This window comes from Acinonyx jubatus, chromosome C2 (assembly GCF_027475565.1).
Source record: "Acinonyx jubatus isolate Ajub_Pintada_27869175 chromosome C2, VMU_Ajub_asm_v1.0, whole genome shotgun sequence".
NCBI lineage: Eukaryota > Metazoa > Chordata > Mammalia > Carnivora > Felidae > Acinonyx > Acinonyx jubatus.
The window spans coordinates 26,007,306-26,034,929 of NC_069384.1; the positions used below are offsets into that span (position 1 = coordinate 26,007,306).

The 27,624-nt window shown below is 36.5% G+C and overlaps 1 protein-coding gene across 4 annotated transcripts in view; it reads left to right on the forward strand.

Moving 5' to 3' along the window:
- Positions 1–27,624, forward strand: part of LOC113604776 (uncharacterized) — a 591,327-nt gene that overhangs the window by 111,960 nt on the left and 451,743 nt on the right. For 2 of the 4 annotated variants that reach the window (XR_003426789.2, XR_008298130.1), the window contains one exon: positions 3,304–3,493. The exons of the other annotated variants lie outside the window; for them this stretch is intronic. The gene's annotated coding sequence lies outside the window, so the exon portion shown is untranslated. The remainder of the gene's footprint in view (positions 1–3,303; positions 3,494–27,624) is intronic. 4 annotated transcript variants of the gene reach the window in all.

A 27,624-nucleotide genomic window follows, 5' to 3' on the forward strand; every position in this document is an offset into this window, starting at 1 on the left:
TAAAGAGAATTTTTTTTCTTCTTTTTGGAACGGAATTGGGGGGAATTAATAGTTAGGGTTAAATCTGGGTGAGCCCAGGATAGAGCTACCATTTTAAGCCCCAGGCCAACTTCATTCTTTGAAGTTCAGAATGAGTGACCACGGCAAGATGTAGTCATCTGGTGGCAGGAAATTACAGGGACGTCTTTTTAAATTACAGAGATAGTTTTTGAATGCTTCAGTGGTGAAACTGCAAAAACAAACAGCAGTAGTTGAAATAGCAGTAGTAGTTGGAGCCAATATTTATTATGTGCTAACCTTGGGTCAGATGTGGGGCTCAGTATTTTATATGAAATTTTTCAATTAATCCTCACAACAGTCTTATGAGCTGAGCCTATCCTTAACTTCATTTTACAGATGAACCTAGACTTGGCCAATGGTAGAGCCTGGAAAGAAATACCCTTTAGTATGATTCTAGTGTGTAAGCTTTTAATTAATATGCTAAGCTTCACCTCTAACAATACAGCACGTGTCATAACAGCTGCCACTCATTGAGTACTTACTATGTGCTGAGTGCTTTAAAATTATTTTTAATCATCAAAGTGTAAATATATTAGTTCTATTTTCCCACAAGGAAACTAAGGCTCAGAGAGTCTGGATTAGTTTTCCGTTGTACAAATTAGTACAATTTTAGTCATTCAAAACAACATAAATGTATTTTGTTACAGTTTTGGAGGTCAGAAGTTCTAAAATCAAGGTTTCAGCAGGGCTGTGTTCCTCCAGTCTCTGCTTCCATCATCAAAGCTCTGGCCCTGACCTTCCTACCTTCCCCTTAGAAAGACCTTTGTAATTACATCGGGCCCACCTGGATAATCCAAAATAATCCCTCCATCTCCAGATCCTTAATTTAATCACATCTGTGAAGTCCCTTTTGCTGTGTAAGGTGACATATTCTCAGGTTCCAATGACTAGCAAGTTGATATCTTTGGAGGGACCATTATTCAGTCTAACTAATTTGCCCCCAAGTCACAGAGTTGATAAGTATTAGAGATGAGATTTGAATCTAGATGTTTTTAGGCTCCAAAGTTCATGCTATTTCTGTTCTACCACATTAATGATGATCCCATCAGTTATTCAAAGAAACATTTATTGAGATTACAAAAAGAGCCATACAGTGCCTGTGGTAGGTACCGGAAAATATGAAATGCTTTATGAGTTGGAGTCATCTTTGTGCACGTGCCTTATTAATTTCTGTAACTTCCAAATGTGCCAGAGATTAAAGATTTAATAAGCCTAAATAATTAATAAGTAAGATAAAATACCTTCTAGAATAAGTATTTGTTAGGCCCCACTCTTTTTACGTTAAGACATTATTTATTTCTCTCTTCCAGAGATTAACACTAAGTAAAAGTTTCGTAGGATACTTTTTAATATTTGATTTTTTTCCTTCAGATTTGTGAAGTGGAAACCTTTCCTGGGTAGAGTATAGATACGAGCAAAACATCTAATTCTGTTTTTCAGTATTTGTGAGATTTGTTTCCTTTACTACTAAAAAAGCAGCACAATGCTTGATGGTCTTTTTTGTATTTTGGAAGGGGCATATACATTTACTCCAAATCTTTAACCAAGGAGCCCAAAGGCCTACCTTCCAGGTTGGTAGGTTCCAGAGCAAGAGAAGGCTTTTTAGCTGGACCAGTAGATCTGCTGGGTATCTTTTAAGACCTATGGGATCCAAATATCTATGGCAGATCTGCATGAATGAAGTCTATGGCAGGGAAATTACAATGCTGTCTCTGGCAGATAACTGTTCCTCTTGAGAATCAGCTTTTGGTTTTCTCCTTGTTCCTAACAGAGATTAAATTTTTGGTCATGGCACCCTGAGTGTTCCTAGGACCTGCACTGTACATTAAGGACTGGGTGATATCTGAACCTAAGTCATACACTTAGATGGTGTAGCAGCCCTTTAACATTGAGTTGAAATGCCAGATTTCAGTTCCAAAAGACCAAATTAAATTGAATAAACAAGCGATTCATATTCCCAATAAGTTTACCCTTGCTGTATGACCACATCTCCCCTCAACTCTTGCATCTGATTGCAGAGGGAATCTCCCTTAGATGAGTTGATTGGGGGAAAATGAATGAGTTTGTTTACTGATGGCTATGCACCAGCCAGAACTGGATTCTGGTCCTATTATAGACTTAGAAGTGGTCTTGAAGGAAAACAGGGAAGAGATATCCTCTCTGTTGACAAAGCTTGTGCCAGAACATTTCACTATCTAATTTGTCTGGAAAGACAGATGGCCTGCGGAAATGGATCTATATGCAGAATATGTTCAGAGAATTGTATGGAATAATACTGGAGGATTGGTCATAAGGAGTAGGTAGATGAATCTGTTTTTTTTTTTTTTTTTTTTTTTAAAGAACAAAGGGACATGGAAGTTGTGGTAGAGGAAGTAAGTCATGTCAACTATAGTTTTATGACTACTTGCAGAACTGTATTATCTACTTCTGTGTTCACCCTTGATCTCTCAATTATTTATCTTAACAAATATTCTACTATTATATATAGGGTGTGCTGGTAGTGTTTAACTTTACAATTTAATCCACAGATTATAAAATGTCACGATGGAGACATTTTCATGATATAGATCTAAGGGTCATATCCATAGGTCATGGATGTTATAAATAGGTCATGGTTTATATTATTGTAAAATATTATAATACATTATAATATAAATTATAAGTTAGATTATATTATAGATCATGGTTTGCTACTGCTGTTTGCAAATTTAAATATAGAAGTGGGTGTTTGTTGATTTTGTGAAGCTAAGTAGAGAAGTGGACTGGACCCTTTTAGTCTTTGTTATTGTCCAGCATCTTTGGAATACCATAATGGAAAATTTTCTGTATTATAGTGGGAGGTTATCTTCTCCAAGATAGAAACCAGAAATTACTTTTGTCAGTCTCCTTTCGTACTTAGGGCATAGACACTGATTCTACCAGTGAAGTGTTTAAGATTTTGATATGGAAGAGCGGAAATTGAGGACCATGTGCCATACAGAATCCATTCTTTTCTGTCAAGGGAAACTGGCTTTTAGGGAAATCAGTGGTTCAGATTCTGCTTTTTGGTGTTAGTATTAGTATCAGTGGTTTGAACTACATTGTGTGTTCCCAATGGTGTCATCTGAAATATCTCCACTGGAGACAGTCCCACTAGTTTGGGTGTTGTTTTTGTTGGCAGAAGCCTCAAGACTGACTATCTGGTCCTCCTAGAGAGTATAGGAGTCACATCTGTATTTTTACACTTTTTTTTTTTCTTGGTAGCTGTTCTTTCTCAGATCACTTACACTGGGCCAGCTGCCATGCTATTCTATGGGAAGGATCACGTGAAAAAGAAGTGAGGCTTCTGGCTAACAGATAAATGAGTGATAAATGAGCTTGGAAGTGAATCCACCAGCCCCAGTCAAACCTTCAAATGACCGCAGGTCTGGCCAACATCTTGATTATAAACCACGTAAGTGTCCCTGTACCAGAATCATTTCATTAAGCTGCTGCCAAATTCCTGACCCACAGACACTGAGATAATAAATGCTTGTTGTTTTAAGACATTAAATTTTCAGGTAATTTGTTACGAAACAATCGATAACAAATGCAAGCAGATATAATGAAATGAGAAATTCCAGGATAATTAAGGAGGCATTGTTCAAAAGATTGCTAGAATAGCTGAATTCCCAGGTTCACATGGTATCTAATTTACTACTTATGTCTATCTCCTTTCTGCTGGCTGGATTCAATGCCAGCACCAGGGAAGCAGTTGGTTGCATATGTCTGCCTCCCCTAGGGAACTCACAGGCAGAGCAGCTGTTCATGTTGCACTCTACTAAAGCAGTCTACCCTGACATTGGATATGCTGGACCCTCAGGCACTACTACATGCCTGGAGGCCTATAGAGCTTGTGGTATACAAGGAACTCGTCAAACATTATGATGAACAAAGATGTTATTCCATGTTTTTGCAAGACTAAGGGTATTGAGATTTGCCCAGGATATGGAAGACTCAATGGCCGTAGACTGCCTTGTGAACTGAGCCCTATCTCAGAAGATAGAGTGGAGGTATGATCATATTTATGCCTTGAAGATATCGATTGATCACACTGGCTGCATTCTCTATCCCCTACACCCCATTTCTTTCCATCTTTCACCAAATAGTCCAGAAAACAGACTCCCTCAAATATTGTTTTTGCAGATTAAATTGTCATTACCTTTAGATGAGCCATTACCCAATTTGCCAATGACTTTGTCTCAGTTCTCTTTCACCTTGAGTTGTGTGCGGAATTAAGCCCTGGTGAATGAACTGGTTCACTTTCCTATACCACGTGATCAAATTCCTCATCTTTGTTGATTTCTGATGCATTCTCCCAGCAAGTTCTTGTCTTGTTTTCTTTGTATTCTCCATCTTCAACTCTTTAAGTACAATAATTATAATGATAGTAAAATTTATGCCTAATGTTTTTGATATTTTGAATTAATAAGAGTGTTCAAATACAGCTTTATTAAGAATGGGAAAATAGACTATTGGACAGTCTGGCAATACAGACTTGAGACTCACCTTCATAGACATGATATTTAAAGATGGTTGCATGTAAGATCACGGGGAACAAGGACAGAAAGAAAAAGAGGCACAAAGAATTAGACTTAGTACACCTTTTCAGGGAGTTGAAGAAAAAGTTAGAAAAAAAATAAGATTCATTTAAGCCACATATTATTACTTAATATCTGTCCTTTACCAGGGCAACTAAAAAGGAATTATAATAATTGAAACTGATTTTCAGTTGTACTTATTTCTTTTTACCTTTCTAATAAGGAAACTAAGTTGCTAAGTATTGACAGAGAAAAGATCATTAGAGATCTGTGTAACATATTTGCTGGGCAATTGGTCATTGGAAAAAAGTCAGTTTATTGTTTTTGTTTATTTTATTTAAATCCAAGTTAATTAACATATAGTGTGATAATGGTTTCAGGAGCAGAATTTAGTAACTCTTCACTTAGATATAACACCCAGTGCCAGTTTATTGTTAATCAAGCAGTAATTTGAATGTTTTATTAGGTGAGTAGGAGTTCGATATCACTGTTAAAAGTTAACTGCTATTGTTCAAAGATGGAATAATCTCTGATAAAATTAAAAATTTAAGTTTCCTTATATAGAGAAAAACACAAGTGATTCCTATTCCTCAGGAAATCTATCTGCTGTGAAAGCATAATTTCAACATTCAAGAAGAGAAAAGCTAGTCTTAAATTCCTTTCAGATCAAATTAAATCAGCAGATGGGTTGTATTATGAAATGAAAAGAAGGCAAAAAGAACTTGTCAAATGTGTTGTTCATGAAAATGGTTTAGAAAAATTAATATAAATGAAATTTTTACATAAATTCATTTCATAAGTTTTATGGGCAGAGGACAAGGTTTTTGGTGGAAGAAATATTAAGAAAAATTCAAAATGAAGAAAAATATTTAAAATATTTTTGTTTATTCTAATGGAGCAAATGAATGTGAGGAGTTTAAATTATTGTAAAAGTCTATGAAGTTAACAGTGATTTGGAAGCCGTGATAGGTAGAATAATAGCTTCCCCCACAAATATGCCCAATGCCTTAGTTCTTGGAACCTGTGAATATGTTACCTTACATGGCAAAAGAGACCTTGTAGATGTGGTTAAAGAAACAGACCTTCAAATGGGGTGATTATCCCGGATCACTTGTGTGTACTCAGTCTAAAGAGATGAGTCCATAAAAGTAGAGAGACTTTCCTGGCTGGGTCAAAGAGAAAAGAAAGATAAAGAGGAGAGATTTGAAGCTAGGGAAGGACCTGACCCCCCCATTGCCAGTTTTGAAGAGCCAAGAAATGTAATAGCCTTGAGAAGCTAGAGACAGTCCTCAGCTGACAGCCAGTCAACATTGGTCCTACAACTATAGGGAACTGAATTCTGCTAACAACCTGAGTGAGCAAGGACATGGATCCTGCCCTCAAGACTCCAGAAAGGAACACGGCTTTGACTTTAGGCTGGTGAGACCCATGTTAGACTTCTGACCTATAGAGCTGTAAGATAGTACATTTGTGTTGTGTTAAGCCACTAAATGTGTAGCAATTTGTTAGAGAAGCAATGGAAAAGTAGCACAACAATTTTATTGAAAATATAAATAACTATTAAATAAATGGCCTTCAGTAAATATCCCAGTCTAGACAAGTATGTACTAAAGCCCTCTATATACCTTTTAGTGGAGCTGACTTTTAGCTTCCAATTAAAAACAAAATCTAATCCAATTCCTAAAGTGACTATCATTGTTTTGAATTATACTTTAACTAAAGAAGATAACACTGAAATCATGTTTTCAGTTGTTATTACAAATCATTAACAATAACGAATCAGGTTTATTCTCTAGCTTTCTCATACCTACCAAAATTTATTTGTGAAAGGAAAAATTCACCCCGTAAGAATTTCTGTAAAATGATGACATAGATGGACACTGTGTTATAGATGGACAACCAACTAAGTTGGTTATATATGCATATCTAATGGTTTTCTTGGCTATGCTAAGAAGGCTGACACATAAGGTCACTATATATTCCCTTCCACTAGAGAATAGAAATTCAGCTTAACTCAATAATTTGTTAATGCCTGCAGTATGGCATTGCAGAATGAGCATGGTTCTGGGAATCAGAAATCACTGGTTGAATCCCATATTCACCGGATATTGTGTCAGACAAGTCAGTGAATCTCTCTGAATGACAGTTTCCTAATTTATGATACGGGAATAACATCTACCTTACAAGTTTATTCTTGAAATAGAATGAAATTTCTCTTTAAATAATATATTGTCATCATAATGTATAGTATTATATACAAACACTGAGTGCCAATGTGTTATTTTGGGACTTACCACCAGGCAGTAGAGAAAATGGTACCAAAAATATAGAAAATAAAACTTGAGTGGAGTCAAGGAGGGAAGCAAGGTGGAGGTGGTAGGAATGTTTCCCATCAAACTGGAAAACTGACCAGAGCAGCAGAAGGGATGCTGGCAGCCCAGGAGATTGAGATCAAAATAAAGAAGGAATCTCAAATTCTACCCAACTGGCACCAAATTTCCTGAGATATCTAGAGGAGAGGGACTCCTGATTTGAGTCCTTTGGGCAGTGCTGGTTTTTAGGGTCAGCTTGGGAAGCTTCTGCCAAGGGCTTACTCAGACTCCAACGTGTCTAAATTCAACTGAGAGGACAAGGACTGCTGATGTACCACCTGGTCTGGATCTTATTGATTCCAGGGATGGGTAGAGCTGAGCATCTTGGGAGCAGTCGTCATCAGAGCCTCTGAGGCAGGACTGAGGGGATAGATGGGATATGAACTGAGGGAAACACAACTGAAGTCTGGACCTCTGTGTATTAATTGGATCATATTAATAGCCATTACTTGATATTTCTTTACCTGTGACCTCACCTAAATAATGCAGTTATCTTTCTGCAGCTTTAACTCTTTAGGTTAGTTTTAATTTTAAGGTTGAATAAATAGATCTAATTTTTTTTTTTAAGAAATAGATCTAATTTAAGCAAAAAGAGGGATTTTGTTTGCAGAAACTGAAATGGTACACAAAACCTCAGGATGAGATAACAGGGACTCAGAATATATGTCTAACAAAAGAAGTGAGGGGATAAAGGTATCTGCTTTAGACTTTTGGGTGGTTTTTTATTTCTGTTTTTTCTGCACACCTAATTCCATCACTTCTCTATTCTGGCAGAAAAATTTGGTTTCTAACAACTTTTGAGTTTTATATAAAATATACTCAGCCAGCCAGAAAGTCTCCTATTACCAGTTCAAAAATCCCTGGGGCAAGAGCTGCCAATAGCCAAAGCTATAATAATTTGAGCAACCAAAAATATAGCGTTGACTTGTAGCTCAAAGTATAAGATAAATACCCATGAATTCACACTTGGGTGATGGAAGAAATGATGAAATATATAAATGATGTATATATAAATAAATGATAAATATATAAATATAAATAAATATATGATAAATGATGAAATAAATATAAATGATTTTATATATAAATATATGATGAAATATATATAATTTTATAATGATGAAAGAAATGATGAAATGATATAAATATAAATAAATATAAATAAGCGATGAAATATATAAATGATATATATATCATTATATAAATAAATATATAAATAATATATATATGTATATATATATTATATATATAAATAAATGATGAAAGAAAGAGAAAGAAATAGAGACAGATCTCCTCTATAGAAAAATTTCAAATGATTTATGTAGATAAAAGAGTTAAAGAGTTAAAGAGATAAAAGAGTTAAAGAAGAGTCAATCAGAGATGAAGAGTGCAATATACACTCTTGATGCAATGAACAGCATGTTAGTAGAAGCAGAGGGATGAATTAATGACAAAGTAATGATAAAATAAAGACAAACTAATGGCAAGCAATGAAGCTGAACAAAAGAGAGAAAGAAATATGCTAAATGAGAATAGACTTAGGGAACTCAGTGACTCCATCAAACATAATAGCATTACACTATAGGAGTCCCACAAGATGAAGAGAGATAATGGGGAGAAAATAATTTATTTGAAGAAATAATAGCCGAAAATTTCTGTAATCTAGGGACGGAAAGACATCCAGATCCAGGAAGCACAGAGAACTCCCATAAAAATCAACAAAAGCAGTCCAACACCAAGAGATACAGTAATTAAATTTGCAAAATATAGTGATAAAGAAAAATCTTAAAAGCAACAGGACAAAAGAAGTCATTAACTTACAAAAGAAATCCCATAAGGCCAGCTAGAGATTTTTCAACAGAATGTGGCAAGCCAGGCGGGAGTGGCATGATATATTCAAAGAGCTGAATGGGAAAAATCTGCAGCCAAGAATACTCTACCCAGCAAGGCTATCATTCAGAATAGAAAGAGAGATAAAGAGTTTCCCAGATAAGCTAAAACTAAAGGAGTTTGTGATCACTAAACCAACCCTGCAAGAAAGACTAAAGGGGACTCTTTGAGTGGAAAGGAGAGACGAAAAGTGACAGTATAATGGCAGGAAACACAAAAGTAGTAAAAATGAATATTTCTACAGTAAAAAATATTTCTGTAAAAGTCAGTCTAGGAACTCACACAAAAAAGGATATAGAATATAATAACAAAGACCAATGTGGGGAGGCGAGGATCAAAGAGTGCATTCAAACTTAAACAACCATCAACTTAATATAGACTGCTATTTGCAGAAGAGGTTATATACAAACTTATTGGTAACCACATATCAAAAAATCATTAATAAACATGCAAAAAATAAGGAGAAAGAAATCCAAATATATCACTAAAGAAAATCAGCAAAACATGAAAGAAAGACAAGAAAAGATTAGAGAAAAATCTCCAGAAACAACCACAAAACAAGTAATAAAATGACAATAAATACATATCTACCAATAATTACTTTGAATGTAAATGAACTAAATGCTCTAATCAAAAGACATAGGATGTCAGAATGGATAAAAAGTAAAGTAAAATAAAATAAAATAAAATAAAACACAAAACCCATCTATATGCTACGTAGAAGAGACTCATTTTAGACCTAAAGGCATCTAAAGACTGAAAGTGAGGGGATGGAGAAACATTCATCATGCACATTGATGTCAAAAGAAAGACAGAATAGCAATATTTTGTTATCAAACTAGATTTCAAAACAAAGACTATAACAAGAGACAAAGAAGAGTACTATATAATAATAAAGGGGACAGTTCAACAAGAAGATATAACAATTATAAATATTTATGCACACAACATGGGAACACCTAAATATATAAAGCAATTAATAACAAACATAAAATAACTAATTGATAATAACACAATAATAGTACATGATTTTAATACACTACTTACATCAATGAACAGATCATCTAAGCGGAAAATCAACAAGGAAACCATGGCTTTGAATGACACACTGGACTAGATGGACTTTACAGATATATTCAGAATATTGCGTCCTAAAACAGCAGGATACACATTCTTTTCAAATGCATGTGGAATATGCTCCAGAATAGATCACATATTGGGTCACAAAACAGGCCTCAACAAATACACAAGATGAATTCATACCCTGCATCTTTTCTGACCACAATGTTATGAAACTAGAAGTCAGCCATAAGAAAAAAATTTGGAAAGACCACAAATACATTGAAGTTAAACAACATGCTACTAAACAATAAATGGGTCAACCAGGAAATTAAAGAAGTAAAAAGTATGTGGAAACAATGAACATGAGAACACAAAGTTCTAAAACCTTTAGGATACAGCAAAAATTGTTCTAAGAGGGATGTATATAGCAATACAGGTCTTACCTCAAGAAGCAAGAAAAATCTCAAACTAACCTCACACCTAAAGGAGCTAGAAAAAGAAAAGCAAACAAAGTCTAAAGGCAGCAGAAAGAAGGAAATAATAAAAATTAGAGTAGAAATAAATGATATAAAAATTAAAACAAAACAAAACACTAGAACAGATCAATGAAACCAGGAGCTGGTTCTTTGAAAAAATTAATAAAATTGCTAAGCCTCTAGCCAGACTTATCAAAGAGAAAGGACCCAAATAAATAAAATCACAAATGAGAGAAGAGAAATAGCAACCAATATCACAGAAACACAATTATAAGAGAATATTATGAAAAACTATATGCCAACAAATTGGACAATTCAGAAGAAATGGATAAATTCCTAGAAACATAAGTTATTGAAACTGATACAGGAAGAAATAGAAAACTTGAACACACTGATACCCAGCAAAGAAATTAAATCAGTAATCAAAAATATCCCAACAACCTGAAGTCCAGGACCAGATGGCTTGAAAAGCAAATGCTACCAAAAGTTAATACCTATCTTTGACATTGGCCATAGTGACTTCTTTGATATGTCTCCTGAGAAAAGGGAAAGAAAAACAAAAATAACTATTGAGACTGCATCAAAATAAAAAGCTTCTGCACAGTGAAGAAAACAATCAACAAAATGACAAGACAACCTATGGAATGGGAGAAGATATTTACAAATGACGTATCTGACAAAATATCCAAAATACATAAAGAACTTATAAAACTCAACACTAAAAAACAAATAATCCAATTAAAAAATGGGCAGAAGTTATAAACAAACATTTTCCCAAAGAAGACTCCAGATAGCCAACAGACAAATGAAAATATTACTTATCATCAGGGAAATGCAAATCAAAACTATAATGAGATATTACCTTACACCTGTCAGAATGGCTACAATCAGCAACAAAAGAATCAAGAGAAAAAGGAACCCTCTTGCCCTGTTGGTGGTAATGAAAATTGGTGCAGCCACTCTAGAAAACAGTATGGAGGTTCCTCAAAAAGTTAAAAATAGAACTACCCTATGATCCAGCAATTGCACTACTAGGTTTTTACCCAAAGGATACAAAAATACTAATTGAAAGGGATACATGTACCCTGATGTTTATAGCAGCGTTATCTACAATTGCCAAATTATAGAAACAGCTCAAGCACCCGTTGACTGAGGAATGGATAAAAAAGATGTCACACACACACACACACACACACACACACACACACACACGAATATTATTTAGCATAAAAAAGAATGAAACCTCACCATTTGCAATGACATGGATGGAGCTAGAGGATATTATGCTAAACAAAATAAGTCAGAGAAAGACAAATACCATATGATTTCATTCATATGTGGAATTCAAGAAACAAAACAAATGAGCAAAGGAGAAAAAGAGAGAGAAAAGCAAACCAAGAAACAGACTCTTAACTATAGAGAACAAACTGATGGTTACTAGAAGGTCAGTGGGTGGAGGATGGGTTAAATAGATGATGAGGATTAAGGAATGCACTTGTTGTGATGAACACCAGGTGTTGCATGGAAGTGTTAATTTACCATATTGTATGCCTGAAATGAATATTACGCTCTATGTTAACTAAGTGGAATATATTTTTTAATGTTTAATTTTATTAAAAATAATTTTTTTAATGTTTATTTTGAGAGAGAGACAGAGAGAGAGGGAGAGAGAGAAAGCACGTGCACAAGCAGGAGAGGGGCAGAGAGAGAGAGAGGGAGAGAGAGAGAATCCCAAGCAGGCTCCATGCTGTCATCACAAAGCCTGATGTGGGGCTTGATCTCATTAACTGTGAGATCATAACCTGAGCTGAAGTCAACAGCTGGACGCTCAACTGAGCCACCCAGGCACCCCTCCTAACTGGAATTTAATAAAATCTTAAAATAAATAAAGATTGCCCTGAGTTCTCAGCACAGGAATGAAGACACCCCTAGACACATTGTTGTCAAAACTCAGATTACTAAGGATAAAGAGAAGACTCAAAGTTTTCTTGAGAAAAAATAAAAATGACCCACAGAAAAATGACAAATCTGGTATCACGTTTCCCATCAACACTATTGAATGTTACAAGACAGTGAAGAACTACTTTAAAGTTAAAATGGGCAATGTCACAAGATTTATAAAATATTTCCTCTAACCTGAAAGGAAAGCTATTTGAGTTTGGACTATATCCAAACAAGAAAGAAAATGAAGACAGAAAACATTTTGGCATCCTTTGAAATAGTGGAGCCAATTTGTCTCTAGAAGAGCAGTGAAGGGAAAGCCCAGAAATGCAGTTAGGAGGCAGACCTGGCATTCAGCCAGTCCAAACTGACGCATCAGGAGAAATAGTGATGCAATAGAACATTTATAATTTTATACACATTGGTACTGAGATACAGGCAAGAAAAACTCACCGCAATTAGAAAATTGAAGGCAAAACCTGCGAAAAACACGTGACAACAATCAATCGACACTGCTCGGACCTGCATGGAATCATATTTATATTCTTAATATTCTTATCGACTTACATCTTTTATATCAACTTACAGATAAAGCATGGAGGAATTAATCCTATATAAATACTATTAATCTTAACGTTGCAAAAGTTATCGTGTAGATGATAGTAGTTGTAGGGGAAAAGAACAGTGTAATGCTGAAAGGAAAATTATGGTCATTAATATCATTTTAAAACTGGGAAGAAAAATTATGGATGCAGCATGTTGGGGTTTGCCTTGGTATCTGGCCAAGGTATGCATTTGGTTTAGTGCTCTAAAATATACTGTTCACAGCTGGTGAAATAAGGAATGGAGATACTAGTATTTTATGAAAGATACATGAAGAACACAAAATAGAAATATAACAACTGGTTGTAAGGGGGTTGGTGGTAAGCCAGCTCATCCCTCATTTATTATAGTAGATTATATCTAAAATTTATAAATCGGGAAATAGGATGAGAAGTGTATTATTAAAAGACATGGGAGTAAAAAGCAAAAATGACATAAGGGAAGAATAAATGTTTCTAGGAAATGGGGCTTATAGATTGGAAAAGATGGAACAGTGTATATATTAAATTAATAAAGGGGAAACATCTTTAGAAGAGATGATGAAAGAGCCAAAATATGTTTGGTGGAGGTGAAAGAATTATATTGATAGATCTTACTATAATTCATCTGAGAGAGGAAACTGTGTTTAGAAAATTCTTTTGATAAATTGCTTACAGCTGAAGTTCCTTTTGGCTTCTTCTAGTAATTGCGCATACTATTTATATTCTTCTAGTATTTCACTTCATTTATTTTAATTTTAAAAATATTATACAAATGAAATGTGCCTCTTGTTATCAGTCTGGGTCTCAGTAAGGACAGCGTATTCATTAGGAAGTTCAAGGAATGTTTATTTACAAAGGTGCAAGAAGGGAAACCATAAGGAATGGTTCATTGATCTGCAGCTTAATAGCAACCTACATGTCATTACCCCCTAGGTCTAAAGCAACAAGGAGAGACAATGGTTTTTAGAGCTTGGAAAGAAAAAGTTGTATGGAGTATCATTACAAATGGGGCATTGACATTTGGATGAGGCTACAGCCAGCTGAAGGTGACATTGCAAGAAGAGATTTAAAGGAATAAGTATACTAGGTTTTACTCTCTTGCCTCCATAAATGCTCCTACCAGGGATTTCCATTGATAGAAGCCGAATAAAAGAGAGAAGCCATGGAGATATTGTTATAGATCAGCTCCTTGGGACAGAGAGAGAAGTGCGGATTAGATCTACAGGGGAAAATGGAGGATTTTCATATAGAGCAATCCTTAGGCCCCTCTACATTTAGTATTTTACTTTCTTTTCCCTATCTCCCTTTCTTTTTTTCCTTCTTTCTTCCTTTTTCTTTTTCTTTCTTTCTTTCTTTCTTTCTTTCTTTCTTTCTTTCTTTCTTTCTTTCTTTCTTTCTTTCTTTCTCTAAGGAGTAAGCTTGTTTCCAATACAAGGGAACAAATAGACACACATTTCATATTACAAAAACATAGTCATTATTTGAAATGGCTCAAGATACAGAAAAAAAAGTGCATTTCATCTGTTCATTAATGTTTTCTTTTTTGGGGGTCAAGTTTGTTAGACTAAAAAATTCTAACCAAGTTTATCATTTAGAAATTAGAAACCACAAATAAAGCCTATCAGACTGTTGGAATATAATATTGCATAAGAATTAGACAATCTGGGGCACCTGGGTGGCTCAGTTAGTTAAGCGTTCGACTCTTGATTTCAGCTCAGGTCATGATCTCACCATTTGTGAGATCGAGCCTTGTGTCAGGCTCCATGCTTGGAGCCTGCTTGGGATTCTCTCTTTTCCTCTGTCTCTGCCCCTCCCACATTCATGCGCTCTCTCTCTCTCTCTCTCTCTCTCTCTCTTTTTCTCAAAATAAATAAACTTTAAAAGATTTAGACAATCTTTATTTCTGATTAATTCTTACTAATTATTTTTTGATCATTTATTGCTTAAATTAAATCTTGTGTTAGAAGTAGAGATGAAAAATTACTATTTTTTAAAAAATGTTTATTTATTTATTTTGAGAGAGAGAGAGTGGGGGAGGGGCAAATAGAGAGGGAGAGAAAGAATCTCAAGCTATCAGCACAGAGCCTGACACAGGGCTCGATGTCACAAACTGCAAGATCATGACCTGAGCTGAAATCAAGAGTCAGACGTTCAACTGACTAAGCCACCCAGGTGCCCCACTATTTTTTTTTTTAATTTAAAAGAAGAAATAGTGTAGTACAGATTTTTTCAAACCATATCCCTTAGAACACTGCAACATTTCATGAGGAATAAGTTCTAGAGTTCACAAGAAATTTGTATAGACACAAAATTTGGCATCAGGTACGTTTATCATTTTTTGTCTGTTCACTTAAAAAAAATTTTTTTTAATATTTATTTTTGTGTGTGGGAGAAAGAGAGACAGAGAACAAGCAGGGGAGGAGCAGAGAGAGAGAAAGAGACACAGAATCCAAAGCAGGCTCCAGGCTCTGAGCTGTCAGCCCAGAGCCCAAATGGGGCTTGAACCACAAACTGCAAGATCATGACCTGAGCTGAAGTCGGACGTTTAACCGACTGAGCCACCCAGTTGCCCCTTTCACTTTTAAGAGAGTCATTTCAGCACTGTTTAATCTCATATTTTATAATTTCTAAAATGACATGAGTGAAAATTTCAAATGCCTACAAACTCCAGGCAGCATACTTAGCTGAATTGGTGGTGATAGACAACACGCCATAGCAAGGTGGAGGACGCACGTCCTGCCCACAGACATCAGTGGCTTCCAGGCTTCAGCGCATCATTACTACATGGCAACAGTAGGCTAGTGTTGCCAGATCTTTGATATTGATGTGCAATCTCTGCCCCCTTTTTTTTCCTTTTTTTTTTTTTTTAAGTAAGCTTCATGCCCAGTGCAGAGCCCAGTGTAGACCCTGAACTCATGACCTTGAGATCAAGACCTGAGCTGAGATCAATGGTCAGATACTTAACTAACTGAGCTACCCAGGAACCCCTGCAATCTCTACCTTTTAAAATGTGGCAAATAATTCCAAAGGTTTAAAAAGATTGTGTTGCTAAACAGCACATCTCTGTAAACCAGATTTACTCTCTAGATGAGCAATTTGTAACCCCTGGATTAGCTGACATTTAAACAGTCTTCAATTACTGATATTTTTTTATTCTATAGGACTAGGTAAGAATTAAGAATCGTAAGTCAGGGCCACCTACTAACAACTCTATATCGTTGCTGCCTGAATAACAATATTGTGGAATTTTAGTGCAGAATAGAAGTTAGTCATCTTCTGTTTTTGAATTATTATTAAGGGATAACAACTATTTTCAGTTATTGAGAATCAGAGAAAGCTTTGAAGAGTCTAGTCTCTATATGAGAAAGCTTTCAGGAGACCTGTGAGTAGAGCTTTTATGAAATGTTAATGTACACGTGTGGTAGATGGTTGGGGATCAACAGGATAAACCCCCATTGGGTCATTAACTCTGGACTAGATTTATGGGGCTCCACTCAATCACCAAGTGTATTACTAAAAGGATGGTAAAAGCCTATGTAAGGATCCAGCTATCAGTCACATGACCTGATCTAGGGAAGAGATAAAAGCTTATATGCATCTCACGGAAACCTGCCAATACTTGTCCCCATAATACATGATAAAACTCTGACAGCAAACTTCTCCCGGGAGTTTGGTATTAAATTAGCGAGGTGGCAGCTCTCCTTTCTGCTGTTTTCAGATATCCAGGCACGGCTTTCTAATACACTGCTAATTTAGAAGACAGAGGATGAAAGTTCTATTTTAATAGTTCTCCAACACCTCATCTTTTCTATCTCTGCTGTAACATGGTTCAGAGGTATGGAAATATTAATGTATGATAGGCCCCATTCACTATGCTACAACTTTCATAGGATAATATGACACATGCATAAATTAAAGATTGTCTTAAGAAAGATTATCTCACTCTTTCTAGAAAAAATGTATATAAATACTTGTGCTTTAGTCAGAGATAATGTTTGTCCCCCCAAATCAGAAACTCCTTCGGTCTAACTTAGGTTTAATGAGACAATTTTATTTTTCGAATAGCAATCACCAGGATAATTGTTGCATAGAAACGTCTTTATTTAGAAAAATGATGATCTTCGTAATAGAGTTGGAATTTGGTATGCCCAGGGCAATGGGAGGAGAAAGCAGAGGGTAGAAGTCTGCCTTTGCGTAATGTGAGTCTTCCTTCGAACTTCTCTAAACTGTTAATGAAGTCCTTAAATTCACAATTTTTAAAGCTTTAATTTTAAAAATTGCAGTAAAATATACATAACATAAAATTTACCATTTTAGCCATTTTATTTTATTTTTTAAAGTTTATTTATTTTCAGAGAGAAAGAGAGAGAGAGAGAGAGAGCATGCTTGCCCAAGTGGAGAAGGGGAAGAGAGAGGGAGAGAGGGAATGTCAAGCAGGCTCTGCACTGATAGCAGACACGGGGTTTGATCTCATGAGCCCATGACCTGAGCTGAAATCAAGAGTTGGACACTGGACACTTAAACAACTGAGCTATCCAGGCGTCCCTCCATTTTAGCCATTTTAAAGTATACAGTTCAGTGGCATTAAGAACATTCACTGTTGACCAACGATCCAGAATGTTTTCATCATCCCAAACAGAAAGTCAGTACTCATTAAACACCAAATCCTCATTCCCTTCTTCTCCCCAGTCCCTGGTAACCACCATTCTATTTTCTGCCTCTATGAATTTGATTACTCACATATCTCAAATGAGTGGAGTCATATAATATTTGTTCTTTTGTAATTCTTATGTAAATTTTTTAATGTTTATTTTTGAGAGAGAGAGAGAGAGAGAGAGAGAGAGAGAGAGAGAGACGAGACAGAGACAGAGTGCGAGCAGGGGAGGGGCAGAGAGAGAGGCAGACACAGAATCCAAAGCACACTCCAGGTTCTGAGCTGTCAGCATAGAGCTCAATGCAGGGCTCGAACCCACAAGCTGTGAGATCATGACCTGAGCCAAAGTCGGATGCTTAACCAACTGAGCCACCCAGGTGCCCCTGTGGGTAATTCTTATTGAGATTGTTTTCTGCTATGGAAATCAGTGAAAGGAGAGAATTTCACATGAGGCATAAGATGGTCAGGTCAGATCATTCTGAAGAAAGCACAGGAGACTGGAGGCAGCGATACCTCCAGGAATGTGACAGATGTTGAAACTAGAGCCACAAGGCCGGATCTGGTACACAGACATGATTAGTCTGCAGAGTGCTTTAAAATATGTGAATTATATGACATCATTTAAAATTGGAGAAATTTTAATAGGGAACCAGATATTTTGTCCATCTTGTAAAATGTGGCAATTGTGGGCATGCATTTCCCTGGCTATAATCAGATAAGTAGCATACACATACTCCAGTTTTCCCTTAGACTCGTAATGCTATACTGATTCATCCTTCTCAAGATGAATAATATTCATAGTAATCTGAGTCTTCATAGTAATTTTGGAATAGGTGTTTAGATCTCATATGTATAGAGATGGATCCAAGTTTATCCACATCTTGAGTGGCAGGGAAGCTTCATATGACATCTGGGCTACAAACCAAAAAGAGGCATATATTGGGAGGGTACTGAGTTTGTCCTGTAGACATCAATGGAGGCAGATGAGCAGAACCTTGAAACTAGAGAGCAGTCAGGCAGCAAAGTGGACCCCTTGTCTAGCTCCATTTGTCAGGGAAAGCACGCTTTTTCTGCTCTTTGCAACTTCTGTACGTCTGCTTTATTCTGCTTTATTCATATTCATGTTGCTGTATGTCTGCTATGTTTCTTCAGAACAAAATCATATATCTAATTTGGCTTTTGTAGGCACCTACAATTCCTGCCTGTTCATATGTCACCAACCAACTGATTAAAGATTCTGAATCCTAATTCCATGTCCCCTGGAGAGAGAATCTGGTGGCCCAGTGCATGTCTACTCAGCTATACCTCTGATTTAGCTGTGGCTGTAGTAGAGAGTTCTGGGCACACTTTCACTCACTTTAGGTTGACAGTTACAGATCTCTGCTTTCTGCCCAGGAACTCTTGGATGCTAGTGGTACCCCTGGGAGCTCACTTTGTTCATGCACATTGGCTTGTTAAGTGTGAGGAGGTCAACATCTCTGGGAGTTAACATCCTTAATGTCCCCTCAGCTATGAGGAATCAGAGCCGATTCATAAATGCTCCTGCTTTTCATCCTTCTAGCACATAATTCTGGGAAGCATTCTGTATACTTTTCTGGTAGTCCAAGCAGAATCAAGCTGCTTGTGTCCACGGTGGCAACCTCAGTAACATACACTTATATTGGCTCTTCCTCCTTCACTGCCTCACTCTCATCTCCTCAGTCCTGCTCACTGGGATCACGTCCCCCAAAAAGCTAAGGCTTCCCTTCTGATACTTAATCCAACTTGCTCACAAGTCCTGTCCCAGGCTCTGCTTTTTGGGGGAAGCCACGTTGAGGCAGGTTTGTTTTTGTCAGAGGTTTACCCATTTGTTATGGGTAGAATTATGTCCCCCTAAGAGATATGTTGAAGTCCTAACCCCAGGTACCTCATATTGTGAACTTATTTGGAAATAGGACTGTTATTAGGAAAGATGAAATTAGTAAAGATGAGGTCATACTGTGGGGTGACAGATGATGTCATAAGGTGGGGTCTGCCTGACTTCTCTCCTGCCTTTGCTGCCTCTCCTCTTTCAAGGTTACCACAGAACCCACTGATCCACCTCTCTTGGTGTCCACAGTAAAACTCCATATCCTCTGAATAAATGTCTCTTTTTTGCTTTGTGGACCAGATGTCACATGAAGTCTCCTTGCCACTCAAGATCTGGATACACTTGGATCCTTCTCTCTGTATGTGGAGACCTAAACGCCTATTCCAAAATTACTGTGAATATTATTCATCCTGTAAGTAAATTAAGGATGAATAAATAAAGCATTATGGGTCTAAGGAAAACACTGGAGGGTGCATATGCTAGGGAAATGCATGCCCATCACTGCTAGGTTTTACAAGATGGATAAGATATCTGGATCTTTTTAAATTTTTTTTTTAACGTTTATTTATTTTGGGGACAGAGAGAGACAGAGCATGAACGGGGGAGGGGCAGAGAGAGAGGGAGACACAGAATCGGAAACAGGCTCCAGGCTCTGAGCGGTCAGCACAGAGCCCGACGCAGGCATCAGCTGGAGGATGGAAGGGAAGAAGAAGTACTCAAGTGACAGGAATGCTGCAAGAATGTGGTGAGGGGCACCTGGGTGGCTCAGTTGGCTGAATGTCCAACTCTTCATTTTGGCTCAGGTCATGATCTCACTGTTAATGAGATTGAGCCCCACGATAGGCTCTGCACTGACAGTAAAGAGACTGCTTGAGACTTTCTCTCTCTCCTTGTCTCTCTGCCCCCACCTCTGCTTGTGCTCTCTCTCTCAAAACAAAACAAAACAAAACAAAAACCAAAAACAAAAACTTAAAATGAGCAGTTGGGCCACTTGGCAAGTGACTTAGAATTCATCCATTTGGTGTTTTACAATCTTCATTAATAACAATCAGATTTGTGAACTCTGTTGAAATGCACTGTGGAATAATTTTTTTTTCAGAGCCAGTCCTCTTCTGTAGTAAATGTGAGACTTTGGTGTAACTGTGGAATACTGTTCACGGAGTCCTACTGTTCTCTCATGATGTCTCTCTGATGTTATGAGAATCTTGGGAGAAATTTGTTGAAGTAAGAAGTAAATTCATCTGTAGTTCCATCATAAGCAATCGCTTCATCATTAGGATCAACTATAGGATCAACTCGCTGGTTGTCAGTAGTCTTTGGTATAGGCTTTCGGTGGAGCCTTATCACTAAGAGCCTCTCTTTCTTAAGTTTTTTCTTTTTTTCTGTGATTTAACTTTATTTTTTATTTTTAAAAATTTACATCCAAATTAGTTAGTATATAGTGAAGCAATGATTTCAGTAGATTCCTTTATGCCCCTTACCCATTTAGCCCATCCCCCCCCACAACCCCTCCAGCAACCCTCAGTTTGTTCTCCACATTTATGAGTCTCTTGTTTTGTCTCCCTCCCTGTTTTTATATTATTTTTGTTTCCCTTCCCTTATGCTCTTCTGTTTTGTCTCTTAAAGTCCTCATGTGAGTGAAGTCATATGATTTTTGTCTTTGTCTGACTGACGAATTTCACTTAGCATAATACCCTCCAGTTCCATCCATGTAGTTGCAAATGACAAGATTTCATTCTTTTTGATTGCTGAGTAATACTCCAGTGTGTGTGTGTGTGTGTGTGTGTGTGTGTGTGTGTGTGTGTGTGTGTATACCACATTTTCTTTATCCATTCTTAAGTTTTTTTCTTAATTGCCAACATTTCCTTATGCTGCTACTATTTCCACTGCATGAACATTAGATATCTCCCATTGTGGGTTCTTAATTTCCAAAATTTGAAGGCGTGGGGGAAAGGCAACTGCTTTTGGGGTTGGATCTTGCTTTCTGTCACTCCATCCTGTGTGACTGTGGCTTCTTCAGGTTCTTCTGGGAATACTTTTCGTTTCAGCCTTTCTTTCCTCTACTGCTGCTCTTATCCCCGCCCTTCACCATGGTGTTTACTCCTTCGCATCTGTCTCCATTTTTTCTTTTCTTAAATGTTTTTATTTATTTTTGAAGGAGAGAGACACAGAGCATGAGTGGGGGAGGAGCAGAGAAAGGAGGAGACATAGAATTTGAAGCAGGCTCCAGGCTCTAAGCTGTCAAGCCAGAGCCCGATGTGGGGCTCGAACTCATGAACTGTGAGATCATGACCTGAGCCTAAGTCGGACGCTTAACCAACTGAGCCACCCAGGCGCCCCATGTCTCCATTTTTTCTTAATCAAGAAACGGAAAAGAACTATCCTTAACCCATGGAATTGCCATGTTATCTTTGTAAAAAATCAGTTGGCCATAAATGTGAGGTTTATTTTGTATTCTAACTTCACCTGTTGTGGTAAGAGAAGATACTTTGTATGATAAGTATCTTTTTAAGTCTTTGAGACCTAATTTGTGACTTAACATATGGTCTATTCATTATAAGGAGTAAGGTATTCAAGTTTCCAACTGTCATGGTACAACTGTCTCTTTCTGAGTTTCTGCCAATGTTTGCTTCATATATTTTGACAGTCTGTTATTATATGTTTAAATGTATATAATTGTTGTATTTTGCTGTATTGAATCTTTTGTTAATATGTAATGTGCTCCTTTGGTTTTTGTAAACTTTTTTGATTTAAAGTCTATTTTGTCTGATATTTCTATGCCAGCCCTGCTCTCTTTTGGTTACTATTTGCATGGACTGTCTTTTCTCATCTTTTTAAAATTTTAATCTATTTTTATCTTTTTATCTAAAGTGAGTGTCCTCGGGCCAGCATATGATTGGATCATGTGTTTTGATCCGCTATTCTGATTTCTTTCTTTTGATTGGAAAGTTTAATCCATTTATATTTAAGGCAGTTGTTGAAAAGAGGGACTGGCTTCTGCCATTTTCTTCTGGAAATTGCTTCAACAGAAAGGTGAGGGACTTGCAACAGTAGGTAGGGTGTGCAACGATGGCTGTCCACCTCTGGGTCTGCAATCTCATGATTAGAAGCAGTAACCAGTGATCAAAGCACCAATGCCTGATATCTGCAGGACAAAATCCTTATTGCCAGTCTTGGTTCTCTCGAGCTGCTTGCAAGCTGCTCCAAACCGCCATGTGGGGAGGGGGTGGAAGATGGGTAGCTGCTATTATGCTAAGAGCTGAAATTCACTGAAATTCACTATGATTTACCCTCCAAGTGTTCCCCTGGAAGTTACAAGTCTTCCATACTCTCCAGAGCTCCAAAAACAGTTTTGTCAGACAGATTCTGCCAGCACACTGCTATTGTTGTGTGGGAAGCAAGATAGATTCCTGGTGCTTCCTAACTCCACAATCTTCCCAGAAGTCTAAGAAAGGCAGTTTTACAAAGATTGTTTTATGCAATCTTATTATTTTTTTTAGATCATTTGAGAGAAGAAATGAGGAAAATATATTTATACATTCTAATTTGCACACATGTATCTTTTCTGGTACTCTTTATTTTGTGATGTGGATTCAAGTGACTGAATGATATTGTATTTCAGCTTGAAGGACTTTCTTATGTGTTGTGTCAGGTCTGCTAGTAACACACTTGCTGGAAACATTTTTTTTTCTTTCTTAAAGTCTGGGAATGTCTATTTCAACTTTATTTTTGAAGGATTATTTTTCTGGATAAAGGCTCCATCTTTGTTAGTGTTTTTTTTTTTTTTCTTTCAGTACTTTAAATATAGCATCCCACTGTCTTTTGGCTTTTTCTGTTTCTTATGAGAAGTCAGCTGTGAATTTTGTTTTTTTCTTTGTACATATTAGTTGAATTTGTCTTGCTGATTTCAAAACTTCCTTTTTGTCTTTTGGCATTCAACAACTTGACTATGATATGTGTAACTATGGAGCACTTTGTATTTGCTTGAGGCTCACTGAACTTTTATCTGGATGTTAATATTTTGTATTCAAATCATGAATTTTTTGGCTATTATCTCTTCAAATATTTTTCCGACCCTTTTTCTCCTCTCCTTCTGGGACTCTAATCGTGTGTATGTTTGTATTCTTGATGGTATCCCATGGGTCTCTGAGGCTCTCAGCTCATTTTCTTTATCGTTTTTCCCCTCAGTTCTTTGGATTAGATCATTTCTGTTGATCTGTTTTCAAGTTTTCTAATCATTTTTGTTGTCATCTCAAATCTATGGTTGCATCACTTTAGTGAATTTCTCACTTTGGTTATTGTACTTTTCAACTCCCCGATTTCTACGATTTCTACGTGGTTTGTTTTTATAATTTCAGTTTTTAAGTTGAGACTCTATTTTAGATAATACATTGTTACCATGTTTTCCTATAGTTCTTTAAAAATGTTTTGTTGTTGTTGTTGTTGTTGTTCTGTGAACATATTTATAATGGTTGTGTAGCAGGATTCCCACACAGAGGGTGGTTACACTGAGATTACTTTCCAAGAAGCAACTTTATTCATGCCGGCACTGCTCAGTTGGGTTTGTACCCGAAGAACTGAGTCCTGAACACCACGTAGTTTTTAATATATTTTCTACTTCTTTGTCTCCCATAGATGCTTACAAACAAACATGTAGTCTGATTAAAATGGTCTCATGTTACAAGGTCGTGAGGGATGTTGTCACATATGAGTATAGCCAGGTTGCCTTGAGGGGTTTTGTTTTGTTTTGTTTTTTTCCTTAAGGAGGGGATGCTACCACAGTTGCTTTGAATTCTTTGATTGTTAAGTCTAATATCTGGGTACCCTGAGAGCCATTTTCTACTGAGTGCTTCCCTCCCTCCCTTTGTATGGGCCACCTTTTCTTGTTTCTTTACATATCTTGATGTTTTTGTTGTTACTGAAAACTAATCATTTAACATAATATATTGTAGCAACTCTGAATTCTGAGTTTTCCCCCTATGGATTGTTGTTATTGTTGTATTGTTGTTGTTGGTGGTGGTGGTGGTGATTGTGGGGTGTGTGTGTGTGTGTGTGTTTAGCAACTTGCCTGAACTAAATACATGGAATCTGTTTTCTTCCACAGTATGCACCCTCTAATATTTATGCACAATTAAACAAATTCTTATTCATATTCTTAATCCTGGCCTCCTCCCTAGGAGGCCCTGAGACAATATAACTTAGTGGTCAGCCGGTGATTATTTAGAAATTATGCCCTAGAAAGGCTCCTACCTTCCACATTGATCTGTGTGTTTGGGGACATACTCAAAATCAGGCAGTTTACAAGTCTGTCCTAGCTTTTGCTTTTTTCCAGGCCCTCTCAATTCTCTTGTGTGAATACACAAGGCCTCATGGTTAGCCAGAATGAGTGAATTTGTCGTGCCCTTTCTGGTCTCACCTGTATATGGGCAGCCTGTGCAGGCTTCCAAATTTCCAGAGACTTGTGAGAATTTATCAATATCATTTGAATGAGACTGAGACTATGTTGTCTCATTCCCCAGTCTTCTTGTTATTTTTTAAAGCTAGTTTGCCATTTTTGTTGCCTGCTCTGACCAGGACTACAATCCTAGGACAGCTTGGTCACTGGACTTCCCTGTTTGTTCGCTTCAGAGATTGCTACTATTTTGGGCCGTTCCTATAGGCATGGAATTGCTCAGTGCTCTACTCTCAACCAAGTGAGCCCTGTCCAACAACAAAGCAGCTGTTTTTCACAGCTTGCATGCCCTTGTGTATCTACCATGACAACAAAGCTGGAGAACATTGAGGAAGGGAGCAGCTCAGACAAAAGTGATATAGGCACTCACTGTTCTTTCTGGAGGTTTTACTTGAATAAATGCATCTCAATTTGTTGAATGCCTTTGGCCAATTTCCAGAGTCCTAAAATAGTTGTTTTGTTTTGTTCTGATTTGGTTTGTTTGTTTTTACAGTTTTCTTTAGTTGTATCACTGTTTTGGGGAGAGAACATTTTCTGAGCTTCTTATTCTGCCATTTTGGAAGTCGCTTGCTCTAAAATATTTAATTGTTAATAACCATTATTTGCTTTCCTTCCAGTTTTCAGTCACATAGCAGATAGTTGAGATGCCTAGATAATAAGCATGTGTATTTTACCTACAATTTCATAAATATTATATCCTGATTTTTAGAAACACATGTGTCAATGGAGGTATACATGAACAGGGCTAATTTTCTCCATGTTTTGGAATGAAAATTTTCCATTTATTTTTGATGCTTTACCTATCCCACCTCTAAGATGGAGGATGATGGGACAGAATATAAAATTGAAAGCTTTTGAAATGGTCTAGAATGGATATTTATGATGTCTTTTTTACTCTCTTTTTCTTGATGACATTTTAGAAGTGTGAAGTAAAGGGAGGGTTGGCCATTAATGGTAGAACGTGTACAACCTGTTTGAAACTAAGTCTTTGAAGTATCCCAAGAGCTGACCTGACAGCTTTTACAAGTCAAAAGCACAGCAATCATTTAACAAGAAAAATCTGACACTTTACATTTAAGCACAATGGCATTGCCCCTAATTTGATGGCTTCAAGGGGGTTGTACAGATACTTTTGGATATTCTGAAAAGAAATCATGATTTCTACTTTTAGAAATTTATTATCAAAATTAATTTTTTTTATCTGTGAGGAGTTTGGGGAAGAAACACATCATTTTAAGAAAAAATGTCTGAACAAAGCCCCTCCATTTAGGTAAAATGGAACTAAAACAATGGAATTTAAAATTTAAATGCTTTCAACGCAGTTGTAATTATAATTGTTTCCACTAAGGTGTGCTAGATCTCCAAATATTATTCATACTCTCCCTGTGTTACCAAGTGCACTGCGCTGAATTCAACAGTGTTCACTGCCTTTCTCTGGGTTGCCAAGCCCTCGGCCACACAGGAGGTTTTGAGCTGGAACAACAATGTACTGTGCACAGATTCAGCTAAAACACAAAGAGAGCAAGAGAGCATTTTTAAATTTTAAATGAGAAGGGCAAATAGTTGCATTTTGAATTGGTGATTTTTACAGACTTGGATATTGGTTTTGATTTTGTAGAATGATTTGCCTGAGAAATTCTAGAAGGTTAAACTGACAGAAGGGAGTTTTTCGGGCAATTTTTCTTCTAATAAAACTCTTTAATGTCCTATTATTATTTATAACTAGTGTTACAAATTTAAGTTATTTTTGCTTTAACAGCCTATGCATCTGACTCCATCATTATTCATGATGATTTAAATCCCTATTGGTTTCTGAGATCATCTAGTGAAATTGGAAAAAAAAAATAACACAAAAGAGCAGCTCTAAACAATTATTTTAGGCAGGAAATGACACAGATTTAGAAGCACAGCAAAAACTTTTTTTGGGTAGAAAAAAATAATTCCTTTTATTTGTAGTACTGCCCTTATTTTTTTCCAAGTTTTAAAGTTGCTTATCAGAAATTTAACTATCTTGTTAAAAGCCTTCCATATAGCTGTTAATTTAATGGTGGACTCTGTGGTTTTGTCAGGACAACATGCCAATTTTTCCCATAAACCAATTATGGCTTCTACGTAGAAGGTTCTACACAAACACCTTCATCCGGAGGCACTTTTATATATGCAAACTTCTTTTGGTCATATGATTCTGGTTAGAATAGCCCTTGGAGCTCTTTTGTTTACCTTCCAGTGGTTTCAGTTAAAGAGGCAATTTGTACTTTCTCACCTCCAAACCACGGTTATTGTTATCTTCAGCAGCTTATCTACTTATATAACTTAGTTTTACAATTTAGATTATATTGGTTGATCACTGTGATCAATGGCCATTTTAATAATAATTTTAAATGTCAGCTCTAAACATAACCATAAAGAAAATTTCGCATGTTATAGCAATTAATCTTAAATTGTTGGCATGGCTTATTGGTGTAGGCACAAAGTACGTTATATTCAGTTAATTAGCTGGAAATCAGTTAATAACTAACTGCTTAGTTTTAAAAATAACAATTTTTTGGACTGAACTGAATGCTTTGCACCAAAATAATATTTCTTCATAGATAAAAACTATGGTTACAGTTCCATAGTTCATATTATTATAAAATAATGCCTTCTATACCCAGACCAAATTTCATACTATTTAAAAATATTTTTGGCTATGGTAGGTCTCCTTTTGTTTTGACAAATTTTCAAA